Source organism: Primulina huaijiensis, chromosome 4 (genome assembly GCF_012295235.1).
Source record: "Primulina huaijiensis isolate GDHJ02 chromosome 4, ASM1229523v2, whole genome shotgun sequence".
Classification (NCBI taxonomy): domain Eukaryota; kingdom Viridiplantae; phylum Streptophyta; class Magnoliopsida; order Lamiales; family Gesneriaceae; genus Primulina; species Primulina huaijiensis.
The window spans coordinates 5877880-5898414 of NC_133309.1; the positions used below are offsets into that span (position 1 = coordinate 5877880).

General features: G+C 32.1%; 1 non-coding gene across 1 annotated transcript; it reads right to left on the minus strand.

The window, feature by feature from the left end:
• Positions 1-15356: 15356 nt before the first annotated feature.
• On the minus strand, positions 15357-15467 carry LOC140975964 (small nucleolar RNA R71). The gene has a single exon (XR_012175100.1). It is a non-coding gene; the product is annotated as a small nucleolar RNA R71 (small nucleolar RNA).
• Between the last annotated feature and the right edge of the window lie 5068 nt (positions 15468-20535).

Genomic DNA, 20535 nt, shown 5'->3' on the forward strand with positions numbered 1-20535 from the left:
AGGGATTTAATCCAGCCCTCTGCAACCAAAGGATCTGTCGTCCCTGAGAACTCTTTCGGCCTCATCTTCATGAACCGCTCACAGACAGCTTCAGGCCCCGTCTGTCTGGCTGCCACAGCGTTGTACCCCGCAAACTGCGCGAAGAACTGAGTCATCCCAGCTAACATTTGGGCGTTCATGTCTGGTGGAGGGGGTGGGGGTCCCTGCCTCTCTTGCCTCTGACCCTCACCGTCCTCATGACGGTGCACACCACCACCTCTCGGGCGTCCAACCTGGCGTCTAGGAGGCATACTGTTCCATATATAGCCCATACGTAACTAACATGAATAATTCCATAATTTATCTTAAATTTAAATAAATACTGAAATAATTAAAAATCTGAACGTAAAAACATTTCATGAAAACATGCTGTTAAAATAATTCATGCTTTAAATAAAATGCGTAAATGTAAACTTACAGACCGAAGACGTGATTTCATAATCTTCTTGAGGTCAGTAGTAGTACAACCCTTTACAAGAACATAGGCTCTGATACCAACTGAAAAGGCCCGTATTTCGTATTCATATTTTTGCGGTATTATTAAAATTTTTCTACATAAATAAATAACTTGCTTAAAAATAAACATGTAAATAATTTCAACTTTAAAATAACAGCAGAAGTCAACATTGTATTTCAAACAACAATTTAAAAACAACCCAACATACTAAAATCGAGTTTGTACGGTAAAAAGGTGCATAAACTAAAACATGAGGTCCTCGGGTTTACTACTGCTGTCCCAAGATCGCTCACTGGTCTCCGCCCGCGGTCTCGACCTCATCAATACCTACAACAATCAAGTCTAGTGAGTCTAAAGACTCAACATGTATATATCGTGAATAACAAGTAAATATATCATAAAATCGCATGCAACGTAAAAATAAAGTATCGTAAAGCGTACGGTAAAAATCGTATCATGAATAATTATAACTACGTGCATATCTGAAAATCATACGTAAAACCGTTGCTCAATAGAGCTCTATCATAACATATCATAATTTTCTGGTAGAGATAATGTTTCTAAGCAAGTGGCCCATAACATAACGTGAGCGCCTGATCAGACTAAACCACAGTATACTGGGCGGTAGAGATCAATCACAGCCCTTGGACTGGATGTCCGTACCCATACATAATCATAAACCGGTCGTAAGTCACCGGGTGGAGAGGTCCTCGGTTGCGCCTACCGACTTCCAAACCCATAAGCATAAGGTGGCCACAAGACATATGGCATATATCTCAAAAATAAACATTTTATATTTTTATGCACGTAATATAATTAAAACCTTATTTTTACCGGATGAGTTGGATCGCTCCCAGGCTTGCTGTGACTTAACTCTAATATGTGACACATGCAAATAAAATCATCTTTACTTAAATTTGACAATAGAACCAAAACTCAACAATAGAACAAAAATGAGACTATTATGACCAACCACTTGATTTTTAATCATGGTATCGTACCAACCCGACCCAACATTAAACCGACGTTTAACCATGATTAAAAATACCCCAAATATACTGAAAAATATGAATAAGAACTGTAAAACACGAAAATAGGTGAAGTGAATCCAAAAACATAAAACACTCTTTCGAGAGTCATTTTGGCACCTTTCACCGTAAATTCTCGTACGACCCCTAAACTCAACCAAATCATGAACGGCCAAAAACACGACTTTTCTAACTCATTAAGGTAGTGTCCAGTCCAAGGCTATGAGCTATAAGCCAACCAAGAACTCAAACAAACACCAAAACCGTGACCCAAGGCTGCTGTCAAAAACAGAAATTACAGCAGCGGCTGTGTTGCTTATTTAGGGTGAAACTCTTAAACAAACGGCTATTTGCTTGAACCATCAACTAGAGACTCTTACCAACATCCTAAGACATGGCTTGGACTGTGGCTAAGGGCTAAAAGCCAACCACAAACCAAGCAAATATCTAGGACGATCACAGCTTCAATCCGAGAACACAAAATTCTGTGCAGTGAGATGTATTGAAATGTTTTACTGTCTTGTCTCGTTCCAAGGGCCATTTGATCGACCATGGCTCAATCTAGACATGATGGAGTGTTGTATGAACCATGGCTATGGGCTAGGAGCCAACCATAATCCAAACCACACCCCAAAACCGAAAATACACTAACACAGGAAATGGAAAATTCGAATTATGCACTTGTGTTGTTGTTTAAAAATATTGAGGGAACCATGAACCAAACCTTGAAAAGACACCTTGGTCACATCCTAGACATGGTATAGAAGGGTTCTAACCATGGCTACAGTCCTTAGGACAGCCAAGATTAAAACACACTCCTTAACCAACCAGTAACAAGAACCGTGGCTCAAATCTATATCTTTGGAACTAAGTTGCTGTCATTTCTGTATTTGTGAGGTTATGGATGTAAACCAATGGACTAATAACACCCTAACACACTCTATATCATGCCTAGAAGCAGCCATGGAAGCTTGGAATCGAGCAACTACCTGTAATCCAGAAAAGTAACCAAACCGTGAAGTTGAACCAAAAGAAATGAGAAAATTCTGTGCAGATTTTTTTCTTGGAATGTTTCTGTCATTTTCGATTTATTGCTTGAATCATGCATATATAATGGTTTAAAAATATCTATAGGACTTGATTGAAGAGCAAGGAAACAACATATACATGCCTGAAATTTGTTTTGACAAAAACAAATCAATACGACGAATACGAGCGGCGGAGTCGGAGTTAGTTTTCCTCTTGTTTTTCGGCTACTGTTTTCAAGATTTTTCCAGCTGATTCCTGCTGATATTTTCGAGCATATGGGTGTAGGTAATGTTAAAGTGGAAGGTGAATGATGTAGGAGGTGTTAAGTGAGTCTTGAATTGTATTTAGTTGAGAGTTACAAGTGGGAATTTGAAATGTTTCATTCCCTAGCTGGCTGAGGTTCTTGCTCTTATTCTTGTTGCATGTACACATTATTATGCTAGGCTAATGTGTTGAAGAAGAATAAAGGTGAATTATGGTGTTAGGATTATCCTAATTAGTGAATTAAAAGATTAAAGGAATGAATATATCATGTAGCCCCATTAGAGGTGCTTTAAAAAAAAAGTTACTACCCTTTGAATTGGTTTGACCGAAGGTTACTAATTTGTGCATGGTAAAATATTGTTAAATTCTTGTATTTTAAATTCTTAAGGTTTTTAAATACTCATTATACATTTTAATGAATTACCACATTAATTTAGAATAAGCTCTTGCATGACATTGCATGGTTTATTATTTAAGTATTTAAATGATATGTTTAATTTTTTGAATATATTATACCTAAATTAATTTACCCCCATTTGTTTACATATTTTAATTTAAGCTTTAATTAAATGTTGATTCAAAAGAACTTATTTAACTCCTTATCTCTAATTAATTTAATAAATCCTAAAACATTTTTTTTTCTATAAATTAAATTATTCCTTGACTTAATTTAAATTTAGGAATATTTTTCTTATTATTAATCTTATTACTAATCTCCAAACTCCAGTCCGGCCTCGCGTATTTATCCTGAAAAGATAAAACTAAACATCTACTTTTTTTAAAATAAATAATCATGATTTAAAATTATTTAAAATGACTTAAACACTTCATATATTTAATTAAAAATTCATTCTTAATTTGAATAGTAACAATTATGCATGGCTTATACGTAATCTGACTTTCGGGTTCTACAGGTTTCGTTTAACTTTATCTCTATACCTATGCGATCAGCATAGATAAAGTCCTTGATTATGCTTTAATACAAATGAATCGTAATTCGATATTGAAACTCATTTGTAAACACTGCATATTCTAAATTAGTTCCTATTTGATTTAGCCGCCTAAAACATGGATAAAGATCACTTGAGCTCGAGTCTAGCATCTGTAATGTTGTGTACTGCTTTTCTTGGTATAGGTGATGAAACTTAAAATTAATAATTTATTATATGTTAAAACCTATATTTTAAAATTTAAGTTTCATTAAAATTATAAAATTATGTTATTTTATTATTGTGTGTTTATATTTATATGTCTTACTAAATATGTTTTATTTTCATGTTTTCTACGTGTTGGTAAAATAATGGTAACTCAAGCTAGAAAATTCAAATGGAAGTGATTCAAATATTTTTGGAATTCTTGAGAAATTATCTACAACTTTGCAGAAGACATGATTGCCTAAAAAGTTGGTTAAGATGATCAAATTGTGAAAATATCAAAAGGAGGACAAATTTATTTTCACCATGACCAGCATATAGTAAAAAAATCATAACTATTTCAATATTTAACCAAATGAGGTGAACCAAGTGGCAAAATTCATCTACAGACAATTCCCCACATGTTTACTGTTTTGAGCTGAGTCAAATTCGGTGATTAAAGTCGTAGAACAAAGCATTGAAAGAAGGGTCATGGAATTGAAGTTGGAGGAGACAAAGACTACTATTACAACTACATTGCATTAATAGAATTTTTGACCCTTTCTCTCATTTGGCCTATAAATAGAGGCCTTGTGCTAGCTTGAAAATCATTCTATCTCATTGTAAAATATAGTGTGAGTGTGTATAAAAGTTCTAAGTTCCAATATATTTTTCATTTTCCAAATTATGAGTGATGTTTTTAGTGTTGATCAAAAGTAAGTTCATGGAAAGCTAAATCTATTATGTCAAGGTGAAGAGGATGAATTCTTGGTGAAGTAAGATTGTTTATATTTTGTATATTCTTTCTTTATTTCTTTTCATTTTGCTAATTTCTTTTTATTGTAGGTATAAAAATGAATTATTTGTTGTTATCAATTTACATCAAATGCTTGATACCATTGAAGTGGTTATCTTGATTTGTTGTTTAATTTTGATACAATAAATATTTCATCAATTATTATTGTTATATTATACATACATTTATACATACATATATATATATATATATATATATATAATTATATCATATATTTCATTTAGACGATAGCGTGGCTCTGCCGGTTGTTCTAAATGAAATATTATGATATCTAACAATCTAACATTTACTTTATCGCAACTAACTTTTACTTTCCGCATCTAACATTTACTTTATCGCAACTAACTTTTACTTTCCGCATCTAACATTTACTTTATCGCAACTAACTTTTACTTTCCGCATCTAACATTTACTTTATCGCAACTAACTTTTACTTTCCGCATCTAACATTTACTTTATCGCAACTAACTTTTACTTTCCGCATCTAACATTTACTTTATCGCAACTAACTTTTACTTTCCGCATCTAACATTTACTTTATCGCAACTAACTTTTACTTTCCGCATCTAACATTTACTTTATCGCAACTAACTTTTACTTTCCGCATCTAACATTTACTTTATCGCAACTAACTTTTACTTTCCGCATCTAACATTTACTTTATCGCAACTAACTTTTACTTTCCGCATCTAACATTTACTTTATCGCAACTAACTTTTACTTTCCGCATCTAACATTTACTTTATCGCAACTAACTTTTACTTTCCGCATCTAACATTTACTTTATCGCAACTAACTTTTACTTTCCGCATCTAACATTTACTTTATCGCAACTAACTTTTACTTTCCGCATCTAACATTTACTTTATCGCAACTAACTTTTACTTTCCCGCAACTAACTTATTAAATCATATATTTCATTTAGGCAATAGCGTGGCTCTGCCGGTTGTTCTAAATGAAATATAATGATTTAATTTTACATTTATTTTATGCAATTATATATTTATATAGTTATATATATAATCATAGGTACCATATATAAAATATCGGTGAATTCGTTATTTTTTATAGTGTGAACTATATTATATTAGGTGTGTGTTTGAATATTTAAATTTCTTGGAACCATTATTTATGGTGGTTTCCTTTGTTTTACTTTTAGTTAAACAATATTGCATAAACCAAGAATAAATCCTCGAGCCTTGACAAAATTTATAATTTGTAAACTTCGTTCTTGCATTTGGTAATCTATAAATTAATAAATTTAAACTTAAAATAACCTCTCTGTGGATCGATCTCGTACTTACGAAATATATTACTTGTAGACAACCTGCACTTGGGTGAATTGAACCCACGGTTAGCTGTATCCCTGAACCATTGTGGGTTACACAAGCACTGGATCGTTTGTTCCCGTTGAGATAATAAATTCAAGGAGATGAATTTAAATTATGATATAGTAAATTCAAAGAGTTGAATTTATGATAATTACATTTTGAGAAAATAAATTCAAGTAGTTGAATTTATGAGATAGTAAACTCAAATGTTGAGTTTATTAAACATTAAATTTTGGAGGTGATAAATTCAAGGAGTTGAATTATAATTTAAATATTAAATTCAAATGTTGAATTTATGATGGATTTAATTTATTAAGCTCAAAAGTTGAGTTTATTAAACATTAAATTTTGGACGTAATAATTCAAGGAGTTGAATTTATAATTTAAATATTAAATTCAAATGTTGAATTTATAAGGGATTTAAATTAAATGTAATGGGTATATGTATCATGGGCTTGTAGGAGTACAAGACCAACATACATATTATTAAGGTTCTTAATTGGACTTTAAAAGATTAATTAATTAATTAAACTAGTTGGACTAGAAAAATTAATTGATTAAGCCCATTAAGTATTTAATTTAATTAATAGGCCATAATCTTATATATAGGTGTATTAGGCTTAGGGTCAAACACAATTGATTCATAAAATTTTGAAAAACCCTTGCCTCCGCTCTCTTGTATTTTTCGAAAATTCCTCCCTTTCCTCTCTCAAAATTTTGGCCCTCTCTTTTAAAAAGAGTTTGAGCCGTCTCTCAAACTTTGATCTCCAACGAAAAACATCTTCTAAATTTCTAGTGCAATTTAGAAGAGGAACAAATCTTCTCGTCGTGGACCTGATTAGGAGGATTAAAGAAAGAAGATTTGAAGAACGTACGTGGGATTTACAACAAGAGCTACGTTAACTTATATCGGCGTAGTTGGAGCCAAGTGAAAATTGTTCACTATGGTTAAAAGTGTTAAACATCCAATGTATGTTTAATTTATAAAACCATACGAGTGCTCAAACAAACATTTTTATTGTAAAAATAAAATAAAAATTTTAAAACTTACGCTGCGTTTTGGTCACGAGAAAACCGAGATCCAACATCTGATGCCTCTCCCCTATTTTGTTGATAAAAAATTACCAATGCCATGTCAATTGTTTCAGTTCTATCTGTTTCTGGAACATCTTCTGTTATTTCTTTCTGAAGCTGTGGAGGTGAAGAAAGATTTGGATCAGCAGCGATATTGGAATGTTCTTCAATCTGAGGATCAGTTGAGACAGTAGATGGCTCTTCAAAAAGCTCATGATCAGCTGATGTAATAGTTGAAATTTTCAATTGATGGACTAGCATGTTGAGTCGCGACTTCTGACTGAACTGCTTTTTTAGTTTGTATCAACACAGTCTGTGCGACTGGTTGTTCAAAAAGGCTAGGATCATCAACAAGCACTTCTTCAGTTGTTACGAACACCTCCGGTTCAGTCATGATGGTTGAGTGAACTGGCTCGTCGATTGCTGCTTGTTTAGTCATGGCAGACAACTGAACTGGCTCTTCAGTTCGAATCAAATTAGCCTCTTCGACTGGTTATTTTGTTCCCTTTGACTCTTCAGTTTCGACTGAAAATAAAAAATTCTGCTTAATATCAGTAGCGACTGATTGTATAACTTCTTCGATATTCGCCAATGATAAATCAGCTTTAGTGTAGTGCTGAATTTCTGCAGTGGAAGATTGAGGAACAAAAATAGTCGGTTGCGCATCCTTGGACGAAGGAACAGATACTTGTTCAGAAGATTCTGCAACTGGTTCCTCGGACGGCTTTTGTGGTTGGACTGAAGGTTCAGCTTGTTCTTCTGATGAACGATCATGTGAACTTGCTGGAATAGTCAGTTATTGGTCTAGTTCCCACTGTTTAATCGCCATCTGTAGTGTAATGAGATCCGAGTCCAGCTGATCATGAATTGCTTTGTCATTGAAGGCAGTTATACAAGTAGGATCATAGTTTTGCCGCAACTGAACAATCATCTCATTTAATTTCTTGGCACGGATTTGGTCAAAGAAATATTTCTTCTTTTGCAAAGCTTGACGAATTGTAGCAGCTTTGACCAACTTCAGAACAATAGTTTCCAGTTTAATAAGTTTCTTCAAAACTGATTTCTTCTCTAGCTACTTGACAAACACCTCAGTTCTGAATCGGACCCATTCATCATATGCTTTCAGCTTATTCTCAGAAAATTCATTTATCTCGGTCCAGATAAGATAAATGTGAGTTTGAATCACATTAGTGGGTCGGGGCTTGTAACGCCCGAAAATTTAAAAGTCCACACGAACCACATGCACGCAAGTTATTAAATTCTCTTGTATTTTAATTAAATATTTTAATTGCATAAATTAATTATGTTGTGCATCTTGACATGTTTAAAATATTTTTTTCTACATGGTTGTATTAAAATGTATTTTTAAAGGTTATTCGAGTTGCGATCGAGGAACGGAGACCGAGGAATGAAAATTGGAAAATGTTTTTATTGGTTAATTGTTTTTAATTATTAAAAAAATGATTGATGCTTTTTATTATTTTTGAAAATAAAGAGTTTTGATGTGATTTTATATGCCGGGATGTAAATTTTATTGGTGTTGGTTTTTCAACAAAATATGAACGTTTTGGCAACTTGACTAATAAATTCACAAACTTTATTAAAAAAATTACTTTTTATATATTAATTAAACACAAATAGGTAATTGGGCCTAATTAATATGGTTAATGGGCCTAAGCTAGCAATTAGAGTTTGATTAGGATTCAGAGCATTATTTAAACTAAAAAGTCATCCCATAATCCCAAAAACCCCACGCCCCACAATCTCACAGACTCTCTCAACACGATAAACGACACACACACAAGGGTTGAAGGGAAAAACATCAAAAGTTGAAAGGATTTTCAAGCCGTCGTTTCCTCGTCGTCGTTCTTCAATCGTCAACGTAAAATCGTGTGTTTCAAACACAAAGGCATGCCATATTCTTTCCTTCAAACATCTATCACACCATAGTATTAATTTAAAAACGTTTTTGCATGAAAAAAATAAGTGCATCTTGTTATATTTTTGTATGGACATCTTATGTGATTTGTAAATCTTGTTTTGTCATCCAAAACCATGTCTATTATGTTGTTAAAGGGGATTCCATCATTATGATATGATGAAGGGTGATTTACACAAGTTTTAGAGTCATTAAAAGCAACAAAAACGCTGCACAAAGACAGAAACACAAAGCTTGTACCAACATGCTGTCATGCGAACTTGAGGCTCGGTTTATGGGAGTTTGATGGCTAGGCTTGGGCTCAGCTTGGACCAGGGCTAGCAAGGGTCATGTGTTGGTCAAGTGAAGAGTCTTATCCACACTAGGACTCGAAAACCAAGGGCTGGGAGAAGTCCTTGCCAACAAGGACTCCACTCGAGAGAAAGCCCAAGGGGCTACGCATGTTTCGGAATCTTGTGCAAGGAGGAGGGGCAAGGCCAGGGGGCTTGGACTGGGCTAGGTTAGGTCCTTAGGGTCCTAGAAGGGTGCTAGATGGGTTAGTTCAGGGCCTAGTTGGGTGGGCTAGGTCCTAGCAACAGAAACAAGAGTCCATGTTCTTATTGTTTTCTCGGCCAAGACAAGTTGCTGAGATGTGGCTTCGGTTTTGGTGCTTGGTGTTGGTCTGGGCGCTGTACAGGGTGGTTAGGGTCATGTTGGGTCGAGGGTTAACCAACTGGAGGTGTCCTAGTTGGCTAGGAGTCTTGGTGAAGGGTAGAAGTCACACACGCACACATGCATGTTTTTAGGTCGAGTTCCAGGAGGTTTTTGAGCGGGCCAAGGCTGGTTATTCGGGCTGGGCTTGGTCAGTAGGGTCTCTAGGTGGGTTGGCTTGGGTTTGGCTTGAGGTGGTTCGGGCGTGGCTCGAGTATTTTGGGAGATGGCTCGGTGTGTTTAATTGTGTGTCAAAAACAAAAATTAAAAGGCTAAAAATTTAATCCATGGGTCCACGGGTGTGGCTCATGACTTGGAAAGATAGAATAAATAATAAAAATGTTTTGTTTAAAATTTGATATCAAAATAACGAGTTTTGAATTTATTCGAGATTTAATCGCCGCACGAAACGCTAATTAATGAATTAATGGAAACACCTAGTTTTAAGCTTTATAAAATTATGGAGAAATATATTTAAACTAAAATAATTATTAAAAGTCTAAGTTTTTAATTTGGAAATTTTATATTAAGGTTTGGTTTAATTCGAGATTAAAACGCAGTAAAATGCTATATTTAAAGAATAAATTAAAAGTCCTCGATTTAAGATAAATAAAAATATGAGAAAATTCATATAAGCTTAAATAATTGTTTGGACATGTTAGAGTCAATGAAATTAAGAAAAATTCAAAAACGAGAAATTTTATGCCTAGGGGTAAAGCAGTCATTTTACACCTAAAAATTAGTAAATGTCATGACAGTGCTCTGAATGCTGTTTTATATGCTAATATGATTATTTCAAATGTTTATGAATTTTTACATGTTAAATTATGATTTATAAACGTCTATGGATTTTGATTATTCAAGGTTGACATTTAAAAGATATGTTGCATGCTTGATTTCAAAAACAAAAAAATGATATGTTATGCATGATTTTTATAAAGTGATGAAAATGTAAAACGTTGAAAGAAGTGAAATTGTTACTATTGAGGATATGAGGATACGAATGGGAATATTGTGAGGGAAAAGGCCCTAGAGGCAGCCCATTTATGGGATAAGGCCCCAGAAGGAGCCCAACGATCGTATTTCCATTCGATGAGGATAGGCCAAGGCCCAGTTGACCGGTGAGAGAATGTTGTTGGTGTCCCCGCCGCCTAGTACTGTGGTTACATGTAGATGGATCCATCGACAAACACGTAGATGAACACGAAAGTCACAATTAACGATCTGAATTCAAAGAAAAGAAAAAAAATACGTATATGTTGATGATGATATGAATATGTTGAGTATGATATGAATATGGATACAAATATGAATATGTTTATGTTTATGTGAAAATGTTTATGTTTAAAGTTGATGTATCATTATGAAAATGTTTTTGTTTAAATGTTATGCATCATGAAAAGTTTATGAAAATGTTTATGCTTATAGTTTGTGCATCATGATGAAAATGATATTTTAAATACAAGTATTTTCGCTGTTGTATGTGATTTGTATATGTAGTACTTGTTATCAAGATTATGGTGTGTTGAGTCTTTAAACTCATAGGTGTGATTGATGCAGGTGATTATGATAATGGAGGTCATGATGGTTGATCTGACTGGACTGAAGGTGCACATAACCCGAAGACCGACGCTATTTTTCCGCACTAGTTTATGAATTATGATTTTAAGTTATATTAAAGATATTTTTATGACTTTTTATTTATGTTTATGAGTGGTTTTTGAGAGGTTATAGTATGGGCTATACTTTTCAAATAATGTTTTTAGGTTGGTAAAACGTTTGACGATTTTATGTTTTAAAATATTTTCCTTTGGATTTTTAAATATTAGTTGGATGTTGTTTTTAAAATGGTGACAAGATATTTTAAAGTATTTATATATATGTATATTTTGAATTATGGAGATTAAGGATGAAAAAAATATTCTAGTACGTTTTAAGCAAAACGAGTAGCAGACATTTCTGTTGGTATCAGAGCAATAGTTCTGTAAAGGGTTGTGCCACCATCAGTGCCGGGAAGCTCAGTCTTCAAGCCTCAATCTATAAGTTTTATATGTTTTGTATGATTTATATGTTGTTACTTGCATGACTACATGAATTATATGTTTACGTCACATATTTGATAGCATTATGAGGATATATGTTTTATATGCTTTAGAATTTTTATACGTGATACGATATGAAATAAGAAATTATTTGATTTTAACGCATGTTGGCTTTGTGGTGGAATTTGACTATGTTAATTTTTGGGTTTTAGTATTGACATTCTACTTTTTGGGCCGTATGTTAATCGTGAATATTATGAATGCTTTTGGAACACGTAGATTTTCTAAGAAAATATTTATGATTCGTGGTTACTAGTTGAATTAATTTTTGAGAATTACTCATAAGTAATAATGATTCGAATACTACGATTATCTTTGGAAGTAAGAAAATGTATAAATTGGGATTTTAAGTTTGATAAAAAGTAAGATTGTTTATAGGAATTGATTTTGGGTAAATAAGTTTAAAATTATCGAAATTTATGTTATGGGAAACATGTAGAAGGAAATTAAGAATGCCAAGAACTTATGGGTTAATCGTAGGATTTTCGAAATTTGGGATCAATTGGATAATTTTCGAGAAAATTAAGAATTAATTTTGTAATTTTTAAGGAAATTGGGGACTAATTTATCAATAAGTGTGAATTGAATGGTTAAATGGTAAACTTTTAAGAATATTTGGAACCTTGGGATATATTGGTTATAACGTTATAAGGGATGTTAATCAAGGGTTTTTAAGGATGAAACAATATTAGGCTTGAAAAATCTAAGCGTTAGCGGATGCATTTGAGACTTTAATGACGAAATATAATAAGTTGATGAATATTTTGGGATACTATAACTAAGTCTAAACTTTTGATTATCAAGGATAAGCGAATTTCGAGGACGAAATTCAATTTAAGTGAGGAAAATTGTAACGCCCGAAAATTTAAAAGTCCACGCGAACCATATGCACGCAAGTTATTAAATTCTCTTGTATTTTAATTAAATATTTTAATTGCATAAATTAATTATGTTGTGCATTTTGACATGTTTAAAATATATTTTTCTACATGGTTGCATTAAAATGTATTTTTAAATGTTATTCGAGTTGCGATCGAGGAACGGAGGCCGAGGGCTGAAAAATGAAAAATATTTTTATTGATTAATTGTTTTTAATTATTAAAAAAATGATTGATGCTTTTTATTATTTTTGAAAATAAGGAGTTTTGAGGTGATTTTATACGCCAAGACGTAAATTTTATCGGTGTTGGTTTTTCAACAAAATGCGAACGTTGATTAAACTTAAAATTAATAATTTATTATATGTTAAAACCTGTATTTCAAAAATTTAAGTTTCATTAAAATTATATTATTTTAGTATAGTTTGTTTATATTTAAATGTCTTACTAAATATGTTTTATTTTCATGTTTTCTACTTGTTGGTAAATTAATGATAACTCAAGCTAAAAAATTCAAATGGAGGTGATTCAAACATGTATGAAATCCAGAGAAATTATCAACAACTTTGCACAAGACATGATTGCCTAAAAAGTTCATTAAGATGTTCAAATTGTGAAAATATCAAAATGAGGACAGATTTACTTTTACTATGACCACCTTATAATAAAAAATATCATAAATAATTCAATATTTAACCAAATGAGGTGAACCAAGTGGCCAAATTCATCAACAGACGATGTCCTACATGTTTGCTGTTTTGAGCAAAGTTAATTTCGGAGATTAAAGTCATGGAACAAGGCATTGAAAGAAGGGCATGGAATTGAAGTTGGAGGAGACAAAAAATACTATTACAACTACATGGCATTAATAAAATTTTTGACCTTTTTTCTCATTTGGCCTATAAATAGAGGCCTTGTGCTAGTTTGAGAATCATTCTATCCCATTGTAAAATATAGTGTGAGTGTGTATAAAAGTTCTAAATTCCAATATATTTTTCATTTTCCCAACTATGAGTGATGATTTAAGTGTTGACCGAAAATAAGCTAATGGAAAGCTAAATCTATTATGTTAAGGTGAAGAGGATGAATTCTTGGTGAAGTATGATTGTTTATATTTTGTATATTCTTTCTTTATTTCTTTTCATTTTGCTAATTTCTTTTTATTGTAGGTATAAAAATGAATTATTTGTTGTTATCAATTTACATCAAATACTTGACACCATTGAAGTGATTATCGTGATTTGTTGTTTAATTTTGATACAATAAATATTTCATCAATTATTATTATCGTTATATTATATAATATATATATATATATATTTATATAATTATATCTTATATTTTATTTAGACGATCGTGGCTCTGCCGGTTGTTCTAAATGAATTATTATGATTTAATACTAACATCTAACAATATAACATTTATTTTATCGCAACTAACTTTTATTTTCCGCATCTAACTTTTACTTTCTGAAACTAACTTTTACTTTCCGCATCTAACTTTTACTTTACTGCAACTAACTTTTACTTTCCCGCAACTAACTTATTAAATCATATATTTCATTTAGGCTATAGCGTGGCTCTGCCGGTTGTTCTATTTGAAATATAATGATTTAATTTAATATTTACTTTATACAATTATATATTTATATAGTTATATATATAATCATAGGTACCATATATAAAATATCGACGAATTCGGTATTTTCTATAGTGGGAACTATATTATATTAGGTGTGTGTTTAAATATTTAATTTTCTTGGAATCATTATTTATGGTGGTTTCTTTTGTTTTATTTTTAGTTAAACAATATTACATAAACCAAGATTAAATCCTTGATCCTTGACAAAATTAATAATTTGTAAACTTCATTCATACATTTGGTAATTTATAAATGAATAAATTTAAACTTAAAATAACCTCTCTGTGGATCGATCTCGTACTTACGAAATATATTACTTGCAGACAACCTACACTTGGGTGAATTATAATTTAAGTAGTAGCAAGTTTTTGACGTCGTTGCCGAAGAGGTATAAATTAAGTTTATATTTGTTATTTATGTTTTATTTATAAATATTGTGTTGTTTTTACTTGTATGAGTATTTGGAGTCGTTAAAGAAGTGGTAGTCTTATTCGAGTATGTGAAGATTATTTAAACACGGATGATAATTCAAATAATCAAGATAATGATAATAATAATAACAATAATCAAGAACATGATCAATTAAGAATACTTAGGCACCATATGAACCCTATTAGAACTAGTTCCCCATCTTGTTTAGTTTTTCCTCCTAATGCATCTAATTTCAACTTTAAACCTCAAATTATTTAACTTTTACAAAATTTTTATGGCTTAGATTCTGAAAATCCATATTTACATCTAAGAGAATTTGAGGAAGTTTGTAATACTTATAATGATCAAAATTGTAGCATGGATATAGTTCGATTAAAGTTTTTCCCTTTTTTTTAAAACATAAAGCTAAAACATGGCTTCAAAATTTGAGATCGAGTTCAATAAGGTCATGGGAAGAAATGCAACAACAATTTCTCAAAAAAAATTTTCCTTCCCATAGAACAAACTCTTTTAGAAGACAAATTACTACTTTTTCTCAAAAACAAGGAGAAACATTTTATCAATATTGGGATAGATATAAAGAATTACTTAATACATGCCCACATCATGGTTTTGAAACATGGAGAATAGTTTCTCACTTTTATGAAGGTCTAATACCTAAAGATAGGCAAATGATAGAATTCATGTGTAATGGAACTTTTGAAGATAAAAACCCAAATGAAGCTTTGGAGTAATTGGATTCATTAGCAGAAAATGCTCAAAATTGGGATAATATAGGCACAATAGAACCACCAACAACTAAAATCAATAATTCAACAAATGGAGGTGGTATCTATAATCTTAAAGATGATATGGATATTCAAGCTAAACTTGCATCTTTAGCAAGAAAAATTGAGTCATTAGAAATGAAAAAGAATGATCAATTAAAAAGTATTCAAGAAATTGTTTGTCATATATGTGATACACATGATCATGTTACAAAAGATTGTCCAACATTACCTTCATTTAAAGAATGTCTCCATGAACAAGCCAATTATGTTAACAATTATAAAAAACCAATATTAGATCCTTTTTCACAATCATTTAATCCTGGATGGAAAAATCATCCTAATTTTAGTTGGAGGAACGATAATAATGCACAACCTTCACAACAACATTTTCAAAATAACCAAAATCATCAAGGTTATATTCCTTATGTTACACCTCCAAGAAAAAACTTTGAAAACGTAATTCATTCATTTATCCAAAAGCAAGAGTCTATCAATATTCAAAACATTCAATCTATGAGTGATTTGAAAGAAACTCTTGCAAAATTTGCATCTGCATAGTAAAATAGTTAATGATCCATTTAGTAATGAAAACAAGGATCATTTAAAATCAAAGAGTAAGGATGATAATCCTGATACTTTTGAGAATGATTATACCTTAAATTATAAAAATGATATGTTGAATGATAAATCATCTGAAATAGTAAATGAAACAAATAAACCTCCACCATTTCCTCATGCATTAACAAATCATAAAAAACAAAAAAAATGATTCTGATATCTATGAAGTTTTTAAACAAGTAAAGATAAATATTCCATTATTAGATGCTATTAAACAAGTATCTTCATATGCAAAATTTTTAAAAGACTTATGTACTGTGAAGAGACAATTGCATGTGAAGAAAAAAGCATTCTTGGCTGAACAAGTAAGTTCTATTCTTCAAAACAATTCTAGTTTAAAATACAAAGATCCTGATTGTCCAACAAATTCATGTATTATTGGAGAAAATAAAATTAAAAAAGCTTTGTTAGATTTGGGAGCAAGTGTGAATTTACTTCCTTATTCAGTTTATGAAAAGCTTAATTTAGGGAATTAAAACTCACTTCTGTTACTCTCTTACTGGCGGATAGGTCAATCAAAATACCTAGAGGTATTGTAGAAGATGTGTTAGTTCAACTTGATAAATTCATATATCCTATAGATTTTATTGTTTTGGATACACAACCAATAGAAGTACATAATTAAATTTCAGTAATATTGGGACGACCATTTCTAGCAACTTCAAATGCTTTAATTAATTGTCGAAATGGAATAATGAAATTGTCTTTTGGAAATATGATTCTAGAACTTAATGTGTTCAATTTATTTAAACAACCAAGTATTAATGAAAATGAATATGATAATGAAATTGAAACAATTGTGGAAGAAAATATACAAGAAGAAAACTTAAATCAACAATCTGAAGTTTTTTCAATAGAACGTTTTGAGTCTGAAAATAATTTTAAAGAAGATGATAATAAAAAACTTGAATTAAAAGTTTTACCATTATAATTGAAATATGTATTTCTTGGTGAAAATAAAACATTTCCTGTTGTAATTTCTTCCACTCTTCTACCAAATCAAGAAGAAGATTTAATTAAATTACTTAAAAAATATAAAAATGCAATTGGATGAACTTTGAAAGATATAAAAGATATAAATCCTTTAATTTGCGCACATAAAATTCACTTGGAAGAAAATGCTAAAACATATCAACAACCACAAAGAATGTTTAATCCACATATGAAGGAAGTTGTTAAGAATGAAGTATTAAAACTATTAGACGCTGGAATTATCTATCCAATCTCAGATAGTAAATTGGTAAGTCCAACACAAGTAGTACCTAAAAAGTCAGGCATCACTGTTATAAAAAATGAAAAGGGAGAGTTATTACAAGCTAGAATTCCATCTAGTTAGCGTATGTGTATTGATTATAGAAAATTAAATGATGCAACTAGAAAAGATCATTTCCCACTACCATTTTTAGATCAAATTCTAGAAAAAGTAGTAGGTAATTCTTATTATTGTTTTCTTGATGGGTATTCAGGGTATTATCAAATACCTATATCATTAGAAGATCAAGAAAAATCTACTTTCACTTGCCCTTTTGGAACTTTTGCATTTAAAAGAATGCCATTTGGTTTATGTAATTGTAAGGTCCAAAATTAAGACGTCGTAATTCAACTGCATGCAAATCTAGGAAATATGAAAATAAGTAATAAATTGATTTAGTTGCTAAATTATTTGTGTGACATGCATGATTTTATATTAAATATGATTTAATTGTCATTTTTCATAAAACTGTATTTTTAAAGAATATTCACGTTGCGATCGAGGAACGGAGACCGAGGGCTGAAAAACGTAAAATGTTTTTATTAAATAACTATTTTTAATTATTTAAAATATAGTTGATGGTTTTTCATATTTTTGAAAATAATGGATTTTGAGGTGATTTTATACACCGGGACGTAAATTTTATCGGTGTTGGTTTTTCATTAAAAATGCGAACTTTTTGGAAACCCGGCTAATAAATTCACAAAAATTATTTAAACAAAAACCGTTTTGATATTTTATTAAATCCTAATTAAAACTAATGAGCTTAATTTAGAGGCTTAATAGGCCTAAAGCCTTGTTAGTATTTAATTAAGCCATATAATATATTAAAAACCTAAAAACCCTACACTTTGCATCTCAATACACGGGCACACACTCCTCAATTTCAGAAAATCTCCTCACCAACACACGGCACACAACCCACGTGAATTTGAAAAAAAATTGGGAAAGCTTCAAGGAGATTTCAAGCCACGGTTCTTGCTCCATTCTTCGCAATCGTCAACGTAAAATCGTGCGTTAATTACGCAAAGGCACGCCTAATCTTTCCTTCAAACCATCATCATATCATTTTTTATGCATGAAAAGTTTGCAAAACAAGTAACACTTTATGTATTTTTCGTTTTTGCATTTAACATGAAAATTTTCAAGTAGGATTTTTATCCAAATGGTGTTGTGTATGTGCATAAAGGGGCTGCCATGTCTAGAAAGGCTTATGGTATTGTTTTACATGAATTTTAGACTCCTAAAACACCACCTAAACACCACACACGAAGCTAAGAACAAGCTGCACACAACCTGCTGTCATGGAAGCAAGGGATTTCGGTTATGGGTTCCAAGGGCTTGGCTGGTTCGTGGCTTCTGTCCAGGGCTTAGCCAAGTCTATGAGGGGTCGAGAAGGAGTCCTAGCCACGCTAGGACTCAAGCTAAGTGGGCTGGGAGGACTCCTTGTGGACAAGGACTCCTACCCGAGAGTAAACAAATCAACGCAGGGTGCTCGGGCTTGTCGGGTTCATGTAGCTCGGCCTGGGGCTTAAGGTAGGGTGAGGGTGATGCCGTGGGGTCCTAGGTAAGTACACGAGAGGCTAGTTCAGGGGCTAGGGTGGTTGGCTAAGTCCTAAGATAGTATGAAGAATCCTTGTCCAATAAGGCACCTCTCGGCCAGCTTAGGGTAGAAGAGTAGGGGCTCGTTTTAGGTTTGAGGAGAGTTTTCCGTGGGATCCTTGGGTCTAGTAGGGTACTCTAGTGTGTTGGTCAGGGTTTGGATCAACATGGCTCGGGGATGACTCGAGAAAATCAAGAGATGGCTCGGGGTCGAAGATAAGGGGTCATGGTAGCGTTTTCTAAACTTGAAAAACGGCTCACGGGGGTCGAGTCGTGGTTCATGGGGACTAAAATAGTATAAAAAGACTAAATTTAGAATTTAGGAATTTTATATTAAAGTTTGGGATTTTTCGGAATTAAAACGTCTTCAAAAACGTCCAATTTCGAATTTATTAAAAAGCCTCGTTTTTAAGCCAAATAAAATTATGGGAATTTTAATTTATGCTTAAATAATTATTTGGGATATGTTAGAGTCAAGAAAATCAAGAAAACGTCAAAAACGTAAAATGTCACGTCCAGGGGTAAAACGGTCTTTTTACACCGGAAAATTAGTAAACGTGATGGCACTGCCCTATTTGCTGTTTTATATGCTAATATGATTATGTAACTTGTTTATGAATTTTTATATGTTGAAATATGATTTTTAAATATTCTATGATTGTTAAGGGTTAAATTGGACATTTAAAAGATATGTTGCATACTTGGTTTCAAAATAAAAACGATACGTATATGCATATTTTTATTAAGGGGTGATAACATGTTGAAGGACGTGAAGGAATTGTGACTACTACATGTTGGAAATATCGTGAGGGTTATGGTCCCAGTGGGAGCCCGACAATCGTGTTTCCTTGGATACGGATACGAATACGAATAGGTTAATACGTAGGCCAGAGCCCAGTTGATCGGTGAGAGTGTTGCTAGTGTCCCCCGCCGTCCAGTACTGTGGTTTTGTTTTGATGGATCCATCGCCCAATACGATCAAGAATACGAGTCACAATCACGATCTGAATTCAACAAACACGAACATGAACATGAAAATGAATATGAATATGAATATGTTTATGTGATATGTTTATGCTTTTTTTGAAAATGTTTAAGTTTAAAGTTTACGCATTATTAAGAAAATGATATTTTAAGTACAAGTATTTTTCACTGCTATGTGTTAACTGTATTACGTATTACTTGTTATCAAAGATAGGACGTGTTGAGTCTTTAGACTCACTAGGTGTGTATGATGCAGGTGATATAAATAACTATGATATTGGAGGTCTTGACGAGTGACTTGCTGGACCGTCGGTGAACATAACCCGAGGACCATCGCTTCTATTTCCGCATTTAAGTTTATGATTTTAAGTTAAAGATTTTTACGACATTTTATTTATGTTTTAGGGAGATTTTGAAAGGTTTAGTATGGGCTACACTTTTCAACATTTATTGCT